This window comes from Elephas maximus, chromosome 1 (assembly GCF_024166365.1).
Source record: "Elephas maximus indicus isolate mEleMax1 chromosome 1, mEleMax1 primary haplotype, whole genome shotgun sequence".
Taxonomy (NCBI): Eukaryota; Metazoa; Chordata; class Mammalia; order Proboscidea; family Elephantidae; genus Elephas; species Elephas maximus.
This window is the reverse complement of record NC_064819.1, coordinates 81,452,903-81,471,904: the sequence shown is the minus strand read 5'-3', so window position 1 is coordinate 81,471,904 and position 19,002 is coordinate 81,452,903.

The window sequence follows — 19,002 nt, the reverse complement described above, 5'->3', positions numbered from 1 at the left end:
TCAGGGGATTCTGCTTCTAAGGCTCAGTCCAATACCAACAAGGGCTGTTCCAGAAACACAGAACCACACAAGCACTTTCCAAAATGCTCAGCGATGGGAAGAGCAGCGAGGAGCTCTCAGTCACAAAATTTGGGGCAAGACCAGTCTTATCTGTTTGTGGGACATATGCTTTGAAAGCACTTACTTTAGCTTCTCTTTTCCCGAGGGCCTGGAGTAAGGATAGTAAAGATGGAGCTTGGTCTCTTTCTACCTGCGTTCCAGTCCATATTCTATAAGTTCCTAGAGACCCTTCCTCAAACCCTATTCCTCTTCTCTCTGCCATCTACTCCTCTGCTGCTGCTTCTCTCCTCCACTCAGTGTCCGCCTTTCTCCCAGCTATAAACCCTGCCACTCTCTCATATTCACTCCCTTCCTGGAGCCCACTCCTTCTCGCATTCCAATTCCCAGAGAGGTGTCTTTGTGGTTTCAGTAGTAACTTAACCTGCAGATTCCGGGCACTCATCCCTTCCATCCACGAAGATCTGGAATTTCTCCTTCATACCTGGGTTACAGTCTCACCACATCAGGAGTTTTCTGACTTCTCTGGGATTAGGGAAAGTTAATAAAGAGCGAATTCGTTTTGAAGGTTGTACCCTGCACATTAAGTGCTTCTCTTGTGCTTTCCTCATTAAGGAAGTAATTTTGGTGTAAAAGAGACAATTTAACCATAGAAGAGTACATCTTTCTCCTCTCTTCTACCTTCCACCTCTTCAAAACCAGACCTAGAGCATCACGGAGTCAAAACTAAGTTTCCAAATCCAGGTGCTGGACACAGGTGTTTGTAGGAACATGACTGTACTTGTCACTCTTCGTGTCAGCCTACTCAACCCGTTGCTGTCTAGCAGATCCCGAGCCCATAATGCTTCCAAGGAGTGACCTCGGAACTTTTGGGTAGCAGCCATAGCTCTTAGCCACTGTACCACCAGGGACCTGTTTCCATCAAATACTTTGAATTAATTAACATCTAGCCTTACCTCCTCACCTGGATTTTCATTCCTTCTTAGAACTCATCTTTGTATTCCTGTGCACTATCTTCTGTGTCTTTCTGCAAGCTTCATAGGCACAGAAGAAGGACTTTTCAAGAAGACATCAGAAGACTTAACCAAACATTCAATCCTGCTACTCTCCCTCTTGGTGGACTGGAACTGACACTCAGGCAATTGGCTAAAAGTAGTCCTTGAAAAAGGCAACGGCTGCTGGGAGATCTCAAAGTCATTAGGTCCGAAATGTGTTTTTTTCCTTCTCCTGGCATAGTTGTGAGGCAGGATCCAATCTAGGAACACAAGAATTAAACATAATGGATGTTTACTTGTAGAAAGTTGTTTTAAAAGGCCTGTAGGCTATGCTAAGATTCAGTATCATGGATCGTTCTCATAACTTTGTTTAAAATGGGGGTGTAGCTCAGTGGTACAGCATGTGCTTAGCATGCTTGATGCCCTGGGTTCAATTCCCAGCACGTCCATGTACCCTTTTTATTTCCTCACAGCTGAATATTGGCAAGTTTCTTTCATTCTTTCCCTATTTTTCTCTTTGTGAATATCTTTACCTGTGTTTTTCCTACTCATAGAAAGATAAATCGTTTGATAGTTACTCACTTGGACCATAGTCCTGGGCACTCCTTGAGCCTCCCAACTTGACTGCTTAAGCAGAATGAAATCAGGAGGAACTGAAATAAAAGAAGGTGCTCACTCAGGGCCTGCTGACGCTGAAGCAACAACATTCCACCGCTTCATAGACAGCCTAGTCTCCTTTACTACAATTTCTCCTTATTATTAACAAGTAGGGAAGGAAAGTACAGATGGAAAGAGAGAGGGGTAAGTGACTGTTGGACAAATCCCTCTTGGGTCTTGTCCTTTTTCCCACTCACCTGTGCCTGTGCCAATGGACAGATTGCAGGTTCAGGAGAAAAGTTTCCTTCTGATTTCTTTTTCCCATTCTTCTTACCCTTCCATGCCCACCCACATAATTTTGGTCAGCAAAAAGCAAGTGTAATCACCAGTCATGGAGATCTGTGATGCCCACCAGAGATATCTGTGATCCTAGCTCTTTTTAAAGGTGAAGAAGTGTTCGGATGCTATCCACAGGTAAGGCATTTCTCAGGAATCCCGGAGTCTTCCAGCATCCACAATTGATAAAATTCTTTCCAGAAATGGAAAGAGCTGCTAAGCTCTCTTAAAGCCAGATATGTCTTGGACAAAAAGAGCTGCATCTTTCTATGTGAAAAATACCCTTACTCCCTTTTCCTTAGGAAGAAGGGAATTTTCTGACTTTCTGCCCTATAGAGAGAGCAGAGAAGACATAGGCAACCCTGCTAGTCTCAAACATCTTGGGCCATCCAAATTCAATACATCCTAAAGACCTAGTTTAAAACCTTCTTTCACCTTCTCTTTTAGTTCTTCCACACCCACACCCACCTTTCTCATCCTACCTTCCCCTTCATTTTCTTCGTCACATAATGTGTCACCTTCACCCTCAGTTTCCTTTTTCCCAGTCCCCCTTTATCCTGTATCCAGTGGTTCCTTCTGGCGAAACCTTCCCAGAAGCTCAGTTCACTCCAATTCCCTCAGCACCACTTCCTAGGCTGGAAGTTCTCAAACATGGCTGAAAACTGGAAACATCTGTGGAGACATCAACGTTACAGATCCCATCCTCTCCATATCCAGTGATTCTCAGTCCATTTGGGATCTATAAAGGTAGAATCAGGAATGTGTATATTCAAAAAGTTTTCAGGCAGTTCCCCAGCTTTGGGAACTACTGCATTCTGATCTAAGACATTTACTTCCCTTTCAACTCTGTGTTGGACCTTGCTACTCACCACCTACCTTGCAATATCTTTCAGCTTCTAAGCACCCATGTCAGCTACTTCCCAGTGCCACCTGAGCCTCGGTGGGTTTTTTGAGGGAGGTTAGGGTAAGATAGACCACTAATGCTGGGAGCAACCAAAGAGTTGACATATAATGTATTCTAATGTTCAGGAAGACTCAAACTTCTCACATATGAGAAAAATATCAGAATGAAAACTAAAAGCAAGAGAAGACACAATGATTAAGGATTACCTCCTAAATGTCACATGCGGGCTGACCGATACCACAAATTTTGGCAAGAGGCTAAAGCTCCTATTCTTTTAGCATCTGTGATGGCTGAGGTTTGAATAGTCCAGCAGCATGAGAGGGCTGTTACAAAATGTTTATATGCTTGCAGTTCTTGCTCAGCCTCATCATGCGTCCCTCATACTTCTTTATGGTTCTCAGAACTCTAGCTGCAGTTTTGCAAGACAAAGCCACTGCTCCATTTCCCAATCAGGGTTTTGGTCGCCAGGGTTTACTGGAAGGGTGACTGTCTGTGACACCATATTCTTACTGTTTTTCACTTAGGATCTGTTTTCTCCTTCGATGTGCATCTAAGTTTCCCAAGCCAACTTTTCGGGTTCTGCTCTTTTGTATTCTTACTGAGAATTATCTGCTGTGGCTCTGATAGCCAGAAGTAGTGGACAGGCAGAACCCTGCTGTGATGGTTAGCAAATTTGTAATACCATGAAGACTTTGGAGATGAATAACTAATTTGGAGTTTGAAGCTGAAGCTACTTGAATTACCGCTGGGTATAGGGTCATTATGAGTAGGCAATGATTTCGTTTTTTTTGGTCGGAAGGGGGCAGTGGTTAAGGTGATCAACTGCTCACTGAAAGGTTGGTGGTTTGAAACTATCAGCAGCTCCACGGGAGAAAGATGTGGCAGTCAGCTTCTGCAGATTATAACCTTGGAAACTCTATGGTGTCACTATGAGTCAGAATGGACTCCACTGCAGTATTTTCTGTTATTAATGACTCCGCATCGCTGAGATTTCCACGGCCTGGGTTTTAACTGCTCCCTTTTCCTGGAAGGAGTCCTGGTGCTGCAAGTGGTGAAAAGCTTAGCTGCTAAGTTAAAGGTCAGCAGTGCCAATCCATCAGCTGCTGTCTAGATACCCCACACAGCAGTTGGATTTTGGTTTTTCCCTGGGAAAGGAGTACCTAGGTAGACCTAAATAGTTAACACTTACTTGCTGTTAAGTGAAACATTGGAGGTTCCAGTCACGCAGAGGTGCCTCATGATCTACTTCCAAAAAATCAGCCATTAAAAACCGTACAGAGGAGAGATCTACCTGGACACACATGAGGTCACCATGAGTCAAAATCTACATGAGGGCAACCAGTTTTCCATGGAAAACACGTCCAAATATGGATTCCCCTTGCTTTATGGAGACTTCTTATCTCTAATGGTTTTTGCCTGCCGCCTGAACGTTTCTCTGAAACAATATCTGGGTTCAAAACCAAGTACAGTCAAGTTATGAGTAGCAAGAGGAAAATGTCTGTCTGGAGTATCGGCGCTTGGCCAAACGGTAGATGATAGTCCAAAGCTGTGTTTCACTGCTTGGGTGACACTGGGCAAATACCAGGAGGTCGAAAACAAAAACAAAACAAAACCGGTTGCAGTGGAGTTGATCCAGATTCACAGCGACCCTATGGGACAGAGTAGAACTCTCTCTAGGGTTTCCAAGGAGTGGCGGGTGGATTTGAGCTGCCTAATTTTTGGTTAGCAAGAATCCAGTATTCCACCAGGGCTCCAAATCTCATTTCCACAACACAGTGACATAAAGAAAGAACGACGACGCGTGCAATGCACAATGGATTAGCAGTCCCTTGCCTTAACCACTCGGCCACCTCGTCAGGAGTTAAGGGAAAAACAGTCAAAGAGAAGAAAAGCTTATACATGCAGTTTTGCTGTGAAATAATTTAGGCACTAGCGCATCCTGAGGTAGCCCAGCGAGAGCCTCCCTATGGAGCTTTGTGGTTTAGCTGCTTAAAAAAAAACTGTCCCCAGGGTCCTTTCAAACTCCCTCCCCCTTATCTTTTTTTCTGTCTCTTTAATAATAGTAGGAAACAGGAGCTTCATGTGCAGACTTTTGTTTTGGGTGATTGAAGAGATTCTGGTTCTTCTTTTCTCCCCTTCCCTGTCGTCTTCCTTCTGCTGTCGCAGTCACGTTAAGGAATGTAGAAGCTTATAGCATAGAAAGAAGAGCATTCAAGGAAGTCCACTGGGTTCTATTTTTGCTGTCTACGTGTGCAGGAATTGAATGGAAAATATTAGGAGAAGTGAATTTGTATTCCTTCAAGGTCGAGTTTAAACAATGCTGGAGCAGAGAAAAAGTGTAGAAGTGCAGAGGATCGAAACCAGGGCCTCATACATGGAATGAATGTGCTGTACCACTGAACTACACACACCTGTTCCTGAGGTGCTGCTGGATAACTTTTATCTAAAAGTAAGTGTTATTTCCTGAGATTTGCACTCCATGAGCGTTGAGGTACTGTTGTTCAGTGTTAAGAGGCATCAGCATCCGCTTTAGGCAGGAGGGGCTCAAGAACCACTGGAGGATACTGATTCTTTATAGGACTTGAAAGTGAAGGCAGAGGTTGGAAATATGTGTTGGGTAAATAGCCACAAGAGGTTTCCAGGGTAGATTTTGTACAACCTGGAGTTGTTAAAAGTCTGTCTTGTATTATGGGTGGCAAAGAATCAAGTCCCCATTTTCAGCTCTTTTGATTTCCTCTCTCGTTGTCTTAACCTCAGGCACAAAGCTAAAGAAATTAATCTTTTCATGCTAAAAGTGTTGATTATATTTGCTGTTTGCTCAGTCAGAATGTATGGACTGGATTTGATGGAGGAAAGCCAAAGCAGAAGGAAACCATGTAGTGATACATTCTGCATTTCATTATAAGGGTCTTTTCTCTTCTACGGAAGGAATCAGGTAACTCAGGGGCCCTACCAACAACCAGAAGAGGAAATCATAAGGCATGTATGAAACAGCAGCTTCAGGATGTAGAGGAAGGTGAACTATTAGAGTATGATAGAAAGTAAATTGACAGGATTTAAAGGACAAGAACAAAAGCGAATGAAGCATTTATACATTTAACATTTTTAAAAGTCATTTCCAAACAGAAGGAGGTACAGAAAAGGGGTTTTGAAAAACTGGGGATGCAGGGACACTGGAGGAAGTCTGGAAAGGGAGAAGGTAAGCTCACATGAAATTCAAGACATCTTGGAACACACTTGTCAGAATGTTAACACAGTGACCTCATGATAACACTTTGGTCTCCAGCTTGGATTGGTGAATGATCAGTAAGCACAGGCATGTGGAGGGTGGATAAACCCTGAAAAATGTACTTTGAGATTTGGGGATTGGAAATTCATTTGGGATATTTGTGGAAAACAAATAAGCTCGCTGCAAGGCTCTTCTAGAACCCTGAGATTTATCACATTTAAAACTCAGTTCTTCAAACTACATAAGAAAATTAAGAGAAAATTTATTTCCTGGTACCAGATTTCTAGTGCTTATTTTCTTTTTCTCATGCTAGTTTGCCCATATATACGCCTTTGCTAATATTCTTAAAAATAACATTGAGTCTTTTTTGAAAATGGCAGAGCATGATTTTCTGTCAGACTTGTTCTTTCAGTGGGCTCATGGGATTTGTAGAATAAGAACAAGAAGCAGTATGTGGTAGGTTTCACTTAAGGAGAAAACTAAAGTGTCATACACAAAACTGAAGGGGAAGTGTATATGTTTCTGTGTGTGTGTGTGTATGTGTGTGTAAATGCTGGCTGGTGTCTTGGCTGTTTGATGCTGTAAAAGCAATATGTGTAATGTCAAGCACCCATCAATCCAGTATCATTCAGAATAGTTTCACTGTCCTAAAAATGTCCTGTGCTTCACCTATTCACCCCTCCCAACCTCACTGAATTGCTGGCAGCCATTGATCTTTTTATTGTCCAAAATTTTGCCTTTTCCAGCATGTCATGAATTTGAAATCATACAATATGTAGCTTTTCCAGATTGACTTCAGTCACTTAGCAATAAGCATTTGAGATTCCCCCGCCTCTTTTCATAGCTTGAAAGCTCACTTATTTTTGTTGCTGAATAATACTCCATTATATGGATGTGCCACAGCTTGTTTATTCATCTATTGAAGGACATCTTGATTGTTTCCAGTTTTTGGCAATTATCAGTAAAGCTGCTATAAACGGTTGTGGGCAGGTTTTTGGTGGACATAAGCTTTTACTTCATTTGAGTAAATACCTAGGATCACAATAGCTGGATCACACGTTTATGTATGCGTATGTTTATGTACGGGCTGTATTTTGGCCCTTGTGGACTTGTTTTGATTTTCTTTAGCTTCATCTTGAACTTCCACATGAGCAACTGTCATTTTGAGGGTTTTTTTCTTTTGTTTATGTGTTATCGACAGTTTCTTTGTTCCACTTAATTTTCTGTGCTGAGTTGTTTTTATGTATTTCCTTTTCGTTTTTTTCATTGTTGTTGGTTTTCTATTTGCTGAGTCTTTACTTTTTCTTGTTTTTTATTTTGATGCATAGGATTTTTAGGGTCATTTGTGGTTACCATAATATTTATCTCTATTTTTCTAAGTTTAAACCAATCTTTTTGTCTTTATATCACCTTAACTTCCTCTCTATATGAAAGATCTATGACTACATTTTTTAGTCCCTCTTATTTGTTTTAATGTTGTCATCTATGACATGTTGATGTCTCTGTTTCTCTATTTTCAGTGTTTTAGCTTTGATTTATTTTTGTGTCTTCCCTCTCTGGGTTGATATCTGGTTGCTGTGTCCTGTGTTCTAGTCTTGGGATGTTATCTGATGTTATTGATTTTCTAACCGGAGGACTCAGTTTAGTATTTCTTGCAATTTTGGTTTGGTTTTAACAAGTTCCCTAAACTTCTGTTTATCTGGAAATGCCCTAATTTTGCCATACTATTTGAGAGACAGTTTTGCTGGATATATAATTCTTGGTTTGCAATTTTTTTACTTCAAGTCTTTGTATATGTCATCCTGGTACCTTCTTGCCTGCATGGATTCTGCTGAGTAGTCTGAGATTAGTCTTACTGTTTCTCCCTTGTAGATGACTTTTCATTTTTCCCTAGGTACTCTTAAAATTCTCTGTTTATCTTTGATTTTGGCAAGTTTGATTATAACTGTCTTGGCAGCTTTCTTTTGGGATCTACCAAGAGGTTTTTTCCCTCCAGAAGATTTTTTGAATCTTTACTTTGGTGGTTTGCTGAAGACATCATGGTCTGCCTCTTTATGTGATTTGATATTCACTGTTGTCCCCAAGCCCTCAATAAGATATCACATTTATTTATGTTTGCTTACTGTGTCCTAGCTTGTTCTGGTTTGTTTTGATATGCCGAAATAGGCTTGTTGTGTCAGATACTTTGATTATTGGCATCTTTGACCTCTCACGTTCTGTCTCCTGGTGGTTAGAACTGTTCTTAGTTATGTGAGCCCAGAAGTCCATTTACTTTTCTTGTGTGGATTCAGCTCAAGTGTCCAGGTCACCAGCCACTGAGTGTGTGGTACAGACTGTCACTTACAGTCCTAAAAGGGCAGGGATGATTGGAGTAGACACCAATATCTGGCTGCAGTACAGGGTAATGCACTGATAAAGGCAGGGGGCTGACGGCTGCCCCCGAGTGTCTGGGTGGAAGGTATGTCCCGGCTCCCTAGAGCATGTAGTTATGTGGTTTTTGCAGCCAGATTAAGAGCACCCAATGACATTGACTATAAGTACTGGAAGTTGCCACTTATTCTTGTACCCCTATCATGGGTGGCTTGGTGGAATGTGTGAAACCACCAGTCCTCAGGCCCTGATGTGGGTAGGTGATGACCCTGCCTAATGGGCAGGGTGGTGTCAGATGTCATGAATCTGTCACTCCCCATTATAGCGGATACAGATGAAAATAAGCTTCAGGTATATACCCTGGTATACACTGCTGATGAGGATCTATGCTGCTGAAATGGGCCCACACACGTGTAAACAGGAGTGAAAGGCATTCAAAGTCCATGGAACCCTTATGCCTATGCCTAGGCAAAGGTTCTGTGCCCACCCTGAGTTCTCAGCTTAGGGGAGCTGGCAGATTGTTTTTTCCTGTTTGTTAATTTGTTCCTTTTCCAAAGCTGGGAGAATGGGTCAGGGTGCAAGACGGGTCCTACTTCCATCCCAGGGAGTACAGCAATTGCTGAAGGTGATTGGGAATAAGCAGAGTGGGGAGGGGTAAGGTAAATGGGAGAGAGGTACTTCCAAAAAGGATTTCTGTTATTTTCTTTTTTGGATCCCCTGGTAGGTTAGAAACTTTTACTTATCTTTCACTGATGGAGTGCTGTTCCTTGCTTGTTCTGGAGATTTGAGCCATCCCTCTACAACTTGGTCTCTCCCAGTATGGTAAATTTATCCAGAATGCCACAGTTGCCTCACTGCTCACACCAGCTGATCCAGCCTACAGGGTGCCAGTACCGGTCAGGTCTGGCAACTCCTCCCTGTTCCTGAATCACCTCTCCCTCCCCCTGCTGCTTAGCTCAATTCCCCAACTTTTTCTTTGATGTTCAGGGTTCCTAGATTGTCATATATAATCAATTCACTAATGTTTGGGGGTCTTCGTTGTAAGAGGAACCACAGGAAGTGTCTGACTACTCTGCCTCCTTGGCCTTGCCTAAAATGATATTAATCTAAATCATGCCTGCTTTCTATATTTATAATTTAACACTATTAACTAAAATAAAATAAAAATACAAACCAGTTGCCTTCAAGTTGATTCTGATGAATGGTGACCCCAAGTGTGTCAGAGAACAATTGTGCTCCATAGGGTTTTCCAAGGCTGATTTATTCAGATGTAGATGGTCCAGGCTTTCTTCCCAGGGCTTCTGGGTGGATTCCAACATCCAACTCTTTGGCTGTCAGCCCAACATGTTAGCCATTTGCAACACTCGGGGACTCAATTAACTAAACAGGGAAGTAAAATTAATATTATTTATTTGTAACTCTAATTTACACATAAGAAAAAAAGTCAAAGAATGATAGAGAAGCCAGAAGACAAGTAGTGTATGTGTCAGAGAGTTCTGGTCAAAACAGGCCTCTGGTGTGACTGAAAATAAAGAAGAGAACAGAAAATAAGAAATGCTCCATTCTGTGATGCTCATCTTTCAGAATTGGCCTCTCTAGAATGAATGAAGAAATGACAGCAGCTGAAGACAACCTGCAGGGCTAATTTTAGATAAAAGCCCTCCGTGTGCCTGGTTAGGTTCTCAAACCTCAGTCTCCGATGAGCAAAGAGTTGAGGCTTTCTGCCTTAACCACATTTTGACCATCAATTCGAATGTAAGTTTTTGAAGTATTTCTTCCAAACATGTTTTAGATTCTCTTACAAATTCTTCACCTCCATCAAGAGGTCGAAGTGTTCTAAATTCAGAGGAAAAAATTTATCCAACTTCCAGTTCTCCCAGCTCTGCAGTTTGCTTGACCGAGTCAGCCTATGCTGGGGAGATGTTACACTGTGTGGTATAGGCGGAGGAAGAAATAATCAAGTGACATGGTAAATAAAGATATCACCTACAGCTGAATCTCAGTACAGTGGTTAAAATGGGCATGCATGGGACTAGGAATGCACTGAACTATTCTGAAAATGTCATTCTGGAGGAGAGAGAGGCACATCAGTTGATGGAGAAAGGAAAGAGGTTGGGTGGTGTGAACTGAAGGAAGAGAGGAGAAGAAGGAGAGAGAGGAAGGGGGCAAGGAAAAGAGAAGCAGGCTTGTTCCAGAAGATGATTCAGTTCATTTTGCCCAAGACTGCCTTGCCTTTGAGAGCACTTCTTTGATCTTTCCTGCCTGAGCTATACAGGCTAAGCACATTGGAGGGGACACCAGAGGCTGAATTTTTGTTCGCAATTCAGATGTCGTTGATGTCAATGGTTTCAGTGGCAGCTGCAGGGATTTCTCGATTTCTGTACATGGATGTGGTTGGAGCAGTACTGAGAAAAGATGCGAGATGGGCCAGTAGCTTTTTATTAACCACCCTGTGACTGAGGAAGTTTACTAAGTTTTGCTTGAAATGCAAATTATAAAAAAGAAAGTTCCCTTTTGTTTGCTCCATGTAGTTCTAACTCTTAAATGAAGCCCATTGAAACCCAAGTTACTCCTAAAGAAATTCTATCTGGTTCCTCTACTCTTCACACCCTGCTCTTAGCTCAAAAGGAGCTTAAAGAGTAGACTGTGACCACCGAAAGTCAGAGACTCTATGGAATTAGTAATAGCCACATACTCAGCCACCTTTTCCTCAGTCCTAGTATAGATGCAGAGGCAATGTAGTTTAGTCCCCGGCAAGTTAAGTACATGACCTCAAAATTGGCTTAGGGATGACCTGTGACAGACTGGTAGAAGGTGGATAGTTGCAGCTTTTGGAGAGAAGAGGAAAGGGGATGATACACTACAAAAGACCTACAGGTCTCTTGGCTTCCACCTCTTCTGCCATAACTGATCCCCTCTTCCTGTGGAGAAACTAGCCTTTTTCTTGCCTTCAAGCCTTCCTCTTCGAAGTCCCTCTACAAGATTTTCTCCTAGTTTAGGTCAAAACAGAAAAACTCTCTTGGTTCATATTCAGGATTGTATGATCCAATCCCAGTTGATTCATCAAGATTGTTATTATTACTCTGAGCACCAATAATTGAAAATATTTATAGGGAAATGTAGAATCGTTCCACAAGGATCTGACAACTGTCCTGGAATGATGTAGACTCTACCCAAGGTCTGTGGGTTAATGTGTCTGTGTTCCCCTCTTTTGACCCATTAGAGTTTAGAATTTGTGCTCCATTTCTTCTTTGGCAGCCTCTTCAAGAGATGGGACTCTCCCAACCACCAGAGAATGAGTTCAGGACAGATGGACAAATATGTTGCTATGCTCTTCGATGACTTCTATCTGCACGATATCCATGTCTGTGAATAAGAGGCAGACAAGACAGTGTAGGGAGTCTTTGCATCCTCAGCCCAAATCAGGGTTAAATATCTACTTCTCAACATTGTAGAACGTGCCAGAAAAGAAGATGAGACAAGGAAATGTCTGTCTTCTTCGGCAGGAATAAGTTCTTTCTCAGACATTATTTGAGAATCATGTGTTCTCCATTCCAAATAAGGAACACTGATTTTTCCCAAATGGTAGAGCAGGTTATTCTTCTTTCAGATTCTGTGGCCACTTAACCCTCAACTTCCCCCAAACCCTATTAAATGACTGCTTAGTCTTTGGGCCGTATAGATGGTGGCCTATATATCAGCGATTGTTAAGAATGCTTGGAGGGAATGTATGAATGATAGAAAGGACAAAAAAAAAAAGTTTATGTGAGTACCATTGTGCCAGTGAGTTAGTTAAGAAAGAAACACCAAGGCCAAAACAATTCAACTTAAGAAAGAGGTTTCTGAGATTAAAGATCTTTGGACATGCTTTGTGAGGAAAGAAAAAATGGAGATATTGGGTATTGAACCTGGGTCCTCATGTTTGCTAAGCACGTGCTCCACCACTGAGCTACTACTATTTAAACATTTATGGTCATCAAAAGACTTCATCAAAAGAGTAAAAAGAGATCCAACAGACTAGGAAAAAATGTATGGCTATGACATATCTGACAAATGTCTAGTCTCTAAATTTTATAGGAAAATCCAACACCTCTACAAAAAAAAGACAAATCATCGAATTAAAAAATGGGCAAAGAGTATGAACAGACACTTCAACAAAGAAGATGTTCAGGCAGCTAACAGACACACAAGGAAATGCTTGTGATTACTAGCCATTAACCAGAAAAACAAAACCCAGTGCCATCGAGTCAATTCCGACTCACAGCAAACATACAGGACAGAGTAGAGCTGCCCCATAGAGTTTCCAGGGAACACCTGGCAGATTTGAACTGCCGACCCTTTGGTTAGCAGCCGTAGCACTTAACCACTACACCACCAAGGTTTTCCACTAGCCATTAGAGAAATGCAAATCAAAACTACAATGAGATACCACCTCACCCCAATATTGCTGGCACAAATCAAAAAAACAAAAAATAGCAATTGTTGGAGAGTCTTCAGGAAGATTGGAACTCTAACGCATTGCTGGTGGGTAAGCAAAATGGTACAACTGTATTGGAAATAATATGGTGCTTCTTTAAAAGGTTAGAAATACCATGTACTCGTGTGTGCTAACCTTGCTCCTAGAAATATATCTTAGAGGAATAAGAGCCGTCACAGGAATAAACATATGTACGCCCATGTTCATTCCAGCATTATTCACAATAGCAAAAATATGGAAACAACCTACCTTCCCATCAACAGATGAATGGATAAACAACCTACGGTACGGACACACAATGGAATACTTGTTGTTGTTGTTGTTAGGTGCCATGGAGTCGGTTCCGACTCATAGTGACCCTATGCACAACAGAACGAAACACTGCCTGGTCTTGTGCCATCCTTACAATCATTGTTATGCTTGAACTCATTTTTGTAGCCACTGTGTTAATTGACTTCATTGAGGGCTTTCCTCTTTTCCACTGACCCTGAACTTTGCCAAGCGTGATGTCCTTTTCCAGGGACTGATCCCTCCTGACAACATGTCTAAAGTATGTAAGATGCAGCCTAGCTATTCTTGCTTCTAAGGAGCATTCTGGATACTTTGCAAAAATACGGAACAATGATGACTGTGAAACATCTCACAACATGGATGAATCTTGACAGCATTATGCTAAGTGAAAATAGTCAATAACGAAAGGACAAATATTATATGAAACCTCTATTATAAAACTCATGAAAAGGTTTATACACAGAAAGAAAGAATCTTTGGAGGGGCATTGTAGGAAGGGAAAAAATACTAACTAGACAATTCATAAGTAGTAACTTGGGTGAAGAGTAAGACAGTACCGACTACTGGGGAAGTCAGCACAGCTTGACCAAGGCAATGTCATAGAAGATTTATAGACACATTCATATTCTCTGAGGAACTGAATTACTGGGCCGAAGGTTGGGGTTCATGGTCTCAGGGAACATCTAGCTCGATTGGCATAACATAGTTTATAAAGAAAATGTTCTAGATCCTACTTTAGCGAGTAGCGTCTGGGGTCTTAAAAGCTTGTGTGTGGCCATCTAAAATATGTCTATTGGTCCCATCTTGTCTGCAGCAAGGGAGAGTGAAGAAACCCAAAGATAAGAGAGAGAGATTAGTCCAAAGGGCTAATGGACCACAACTACCGCAGCCTCCAGCAACTGAGTCCAGCAGGAGAACATTATCTGATACAGTGCCAGAGAATGAGCCCCTCAGGTTGCAAGGTGCTCAAAAGATGAATGAGAAAGGGCTCCCTCCTCAAAATAGAGTAGGTCTTAATGGTGTGGATGAAGTCAAGCTTTCAGGACCTTCATTTGCTGATGGAGCAGTACCCAAAATGAGATGAAAGAGCTACAAATATCCATTAATAACCAGAATGTCGAGTGTGCAAAGTATGGATCTAGGAAAATTGCTGAATGTCAAAAATGAAAAGGAATGCGTAAAGATCAATATCCTAGGCATTAGTGAGCTGATATTCACTGTATTGCCAAATTTGAATCAGGCAAACATATTGTCTACTATGCTGAGAATGACAAATTGAAGAGGAATGGCTTTGGGTTTGTCATCGAAAAGAACATTTCAAGATTTTTCCTGAGTACAATGCAGCCAGTGATAGGGTAATATCCATATGTACAAAAGAAGACCAGTAAATATGACTATTATTCAAATTTATGCACCTACCTCTAAAGCCAAAGATAAAAAATGAGGATTTTTACCAACTTCTGCAGTCTGAAATTGAAAAATCAGCATGTATTGATAATTAGTAGTGATTGGAATGCAAAAGTTGGAAACAAAGAAATATCTGTAGATGGAAAATATGGCCTTGGTGATAGAAACTATGCTGGAGATCACATGACAAAATACTGCAAGACCAATGACTTCTTAACCGCAAATACTTTTTTTCACCAACATGAACTGCAACTATACATGGGGGCCTCACCAGATGGAATACACAGGAATCAAATCAACTATAGCTGTGGAAAGAGAAAATGGAAAAGCTCAACATCATCAGTCATAACAAGTTCAGGGGATGACTGCAGAACAGAGCATCGATTACTCATTTGCAAGTTCAAGTTGAAGCTTAAGAAAATTAGAACCAGTCCAGAAGCCAAAGTATGACCTTGAGCATATCCCACGTGAATTTAGAGACTAACTCAAGAATAGATTTAACACATTGAACACTAATGACCGAACACCAGACGAGTTGTGGAATGACATCAGGAACATCATACATAAAGAAAGCAAGAGACATGAAAAAGAGAGGAAAGAAAGAAAAGGCAAAAATGGTTTTTAGAAGAAACTATGAAACTTACTGTTGAACATATAGTAGCTAAAGTGAAAGGAAGAAATGAAGAGCAGAATAGAAGATTTCAAAGGTCAACTGAGGAAGACAAAGTAAAGTGTTATGACATGTGCAAAGACTTGGAGCAAGAAAACCAAAAGGGAAGAACATGCCCAGCATTTCTCAATCTGAAAGAGCTGAAGAAAAAAATTCAACCCCGAAGTTGCCATACTCAAGAATCCTATGCTGTAAATTGTTAACAGCACAGGAAACATCAAAAGAAGATGGAGGGAATACAGAGTCACTGTACCAAAAAGAATTGGTCGATGTTCAACCATTACAGGAAGTAGCATATGCTCAAGAACCAATGGCACTGAAAGAAGCAGTCCAAGATGCACTGAAGGTATTGGTGAAAAACAAGGCTTCAGGAATTGAGATGTTTCAGCAAATGGATGCAGCACTGGAAATGCTCACCGTTCTTTGCCAAGAGATTTGGAAGACAGCTACCTGGCCAATTGCCTGGAAGACATCCATATTTATGCCTATTCCAAAGAAAAGTGATCTCACAGAATGCAGAAATTATTAAATGATATCATTAATATCACACACAAGTAAAATTTTGCTGAATTCATTCCAAAGTGGTTGCAGCAGTACATTGACAGGATACTCCCAGAAATTCAAGCTGGATTCAGAAGAGGACGTGGAATGAGGGATATCATTGCTGATGTCAGATGGATTCTGGCTGAAGGCAGAGGCTACCAGAAAGACTTTTACTTGTGCTTTATTGATTATGCAAAGGTATTCGACTGTGTGGATCGTAGCAAATTATGAATAACATTGCAAAAAAAAAAAAGGGAATTCCAGAACACTTAACTGTGGTCTCATGAGGAACCTGGACATAGATCAAGAGGCAGTTGTTCAAACAGAATAAGGAGATACTGCCTGGTATAAAGCCAGTAAAGGTGTGTGTCAGGGTTGTATCTAACACCATATTTATTCAATCTGTACATTGAGCAAACAACCCACAAGCTGGAGTATATGAAGAAGAATACAGCATCAGGAGTGGAGGAAGACTCATTAACAACCTGTGATATGCTGATGACAGATCCTTGCTGTCTTAGTCATCTAGTGCTGCCGTAACAGATGTACCACAAGTGGATGGCTTTAACAAAGAGATATTTATTGTCTCACAGTCTAGTAGGTTACAAGTCCAAATTCAGGGTGTCAGTTCCAGGGGATGGCTTTCTCTCTGTGTTGGCTCTGGAGGAAGATTCCTTCATGAATCTTCCAAGGTTGAGGAGCTTCTCAAGTGCAAGGACATGAGGTCCAAAGGACGCTCTCTGCTCCTGGTGCTGCATTCTTCATGGCATTAGGTCTCCAGCTGTCTGCTTGCTTCTCTTTCCTTTTATCTTCTAAGATAAAAGGTGGTACAGGATATACCCCAGGTAGTCTCTCTTTACGTTGGATCAGGGAAGTGACCTGAGTGAGGGTGGTGTTACACTCTCACCCTAATCCTTTTAACATAAGATTACAATCTCAAAATGGAGGACAACCACGCAATACTGGGAATCATGGCCTAACCAAGTTGATACACATATTTTTGGGGGACATAATTCGAATGGTATGAAGTCAGTAAAGGTCTGTGTCAGGGTTGTATTTAACACCATATTTATTCAATCTGTATATTGAGCAAGTAACCCACAAGCTGGAGTATATGAAGAAGAATACAGCATTAGGAGTGGAGGAAGACTCATTAACAACCTGCGATATGCAGATGACAGACCCTTGCTTTTTGAAAGTGAAGAGAACTTGAGGCACTTAACTGATGAAGATCAAAGACCACAGCCTTCAGTATGGATCACACCTCAACATAAAGAAAACAAAAGTCCTCAAAACTGGACCAATAAGTAACATCATGATAAACAGAGAAAAGATGGAACTTGTCAAAGATTTCATTTTACTTGGATCCACAAACAACACCCAGGGAAGCAGCAGTCAAGAAATCAAACTACCCATTGCATTTGGCAAATCTGCTGCAAAAGACTTCTTCAAAGTGTTAAAAAGCAAAGATGTCACTTTAAGGACAAAGGAGTGCTTGACCCAAGCCATGGTGTTTTCAGTCACCTCATATGCTCGGGAAAGTTGGACAATGAATAAGGAAGATGGAAATACAATTGATACCTTTGCATTGTGGTGTTGGTGAAGAATGTTGAATATACTATGGTATACAAAAAAATACACAAATCTGTCTTGGAAGAAGTACAGCCAGAATGCCCCTTAAAGCAATGATGGGGAGATTTCATCTCACATACTTTTGACATGTTATGAGGAGAGATCAGTCCCTGGAGAAGGACACCATGCTTGGTAATGTAGAGGGTCATCAGAAAGGAGGAAGCTCCTCAACCAGATGGATTGACATAGTGGCTGGAACAATAGGTTCAAACATAGCAATGATCATGAGGGTGGCACAGGACCAGCAATGTTTGGCTCTGTTGTACATAGGGATGCTATGAGTCAGAACTGACTCGACAGCATCTATAAACAATATACACATGTAGTTCAGCTATGTACAGGAGACTAAATGGGCACGCCAGATCAGAGGCAAGGAAGAGAAGGCAGGAAGGGACAGGAAAGTTGAATGAATGGAAATGGGGTACCCAAGGGCAAAAAAGGGAGCATGTTGGCATATCACGGAGTTGGCATCCAATGTACAAAACAATGCGTGTATTAATTGTTTAATGAGAAACTAATTTGCTCTATAAACTTTCACCTCAATAATGCAAAACAAAAAAGACAGACAAAACAACAACCAAAATGGCAAACAAAGAAAAAACACATAAGCAACGTGAAAAAAAAAAATGAAGAAATTATGGAGAAGATATTTACAATTTCCGTAATATGTAATATGGAAATATTAATTTCCCCAACATGTAATATGCAGTAGAGGAGGTTTGGAAGGTATAAAATGTGGGGAAAATAATAGAGTCCTAATGGCTTATTTGCCCCTGAGTCGTAATCAGAAGATTGGAAGTTATAGTCCACTCACAGACACCTCAGCAGAAAAGCTTGATTATCTACTTCCAAAAATCAACCACCCAAAGCCCTAAGGAGCATAGTTCTACTCTGACACACATGGAGTCTTCATAAGTCAGAGTTGACTTCATAAAAACTGGTTATTAGCTTCTTTATGCAAATAATGTTTCTTGCAGGTAACCCCATATTAACATAGTTGCTTGCGGAGGCAGAATCTGGTGCAGCTGGAATGGGGTGGGGAAGTGGTGAAAGGGAAAGATTTTCACTGCATATAAACTCTTTTGTTTTTGTAATTTTGAAATGTGTGGAAGATATATCTATTTCAATATAAAGATTTTAGAAACATAAAAAAATTGTGCCCTTTGGCATGAAATACTTTTCTTAGCTATAAACAGAGACAGAAGTGACAATAGTCTGATTTTCCTAACAACTCTGTAATTGGTCTTAACCCAATTAAACACTTGTTTCATTTTTTTACAAATGGACATCTAGTTTTGCCAGCAAAATTTGTTAAAAAGACTGTCTTTTTCCCATTTAATGGACACTGGTCCTCTGTCAAAGATGAAGTGACCATAGGTGGATGGGTCTTGTTTTTTTTATAAAGAGAATGTAAACACGTCCAGGATGAATTTTTTTAATGTAGTGAATTTTGTGAAATTTTCATCGTTACTAGGGTTTGTTTAAAAATTGGTT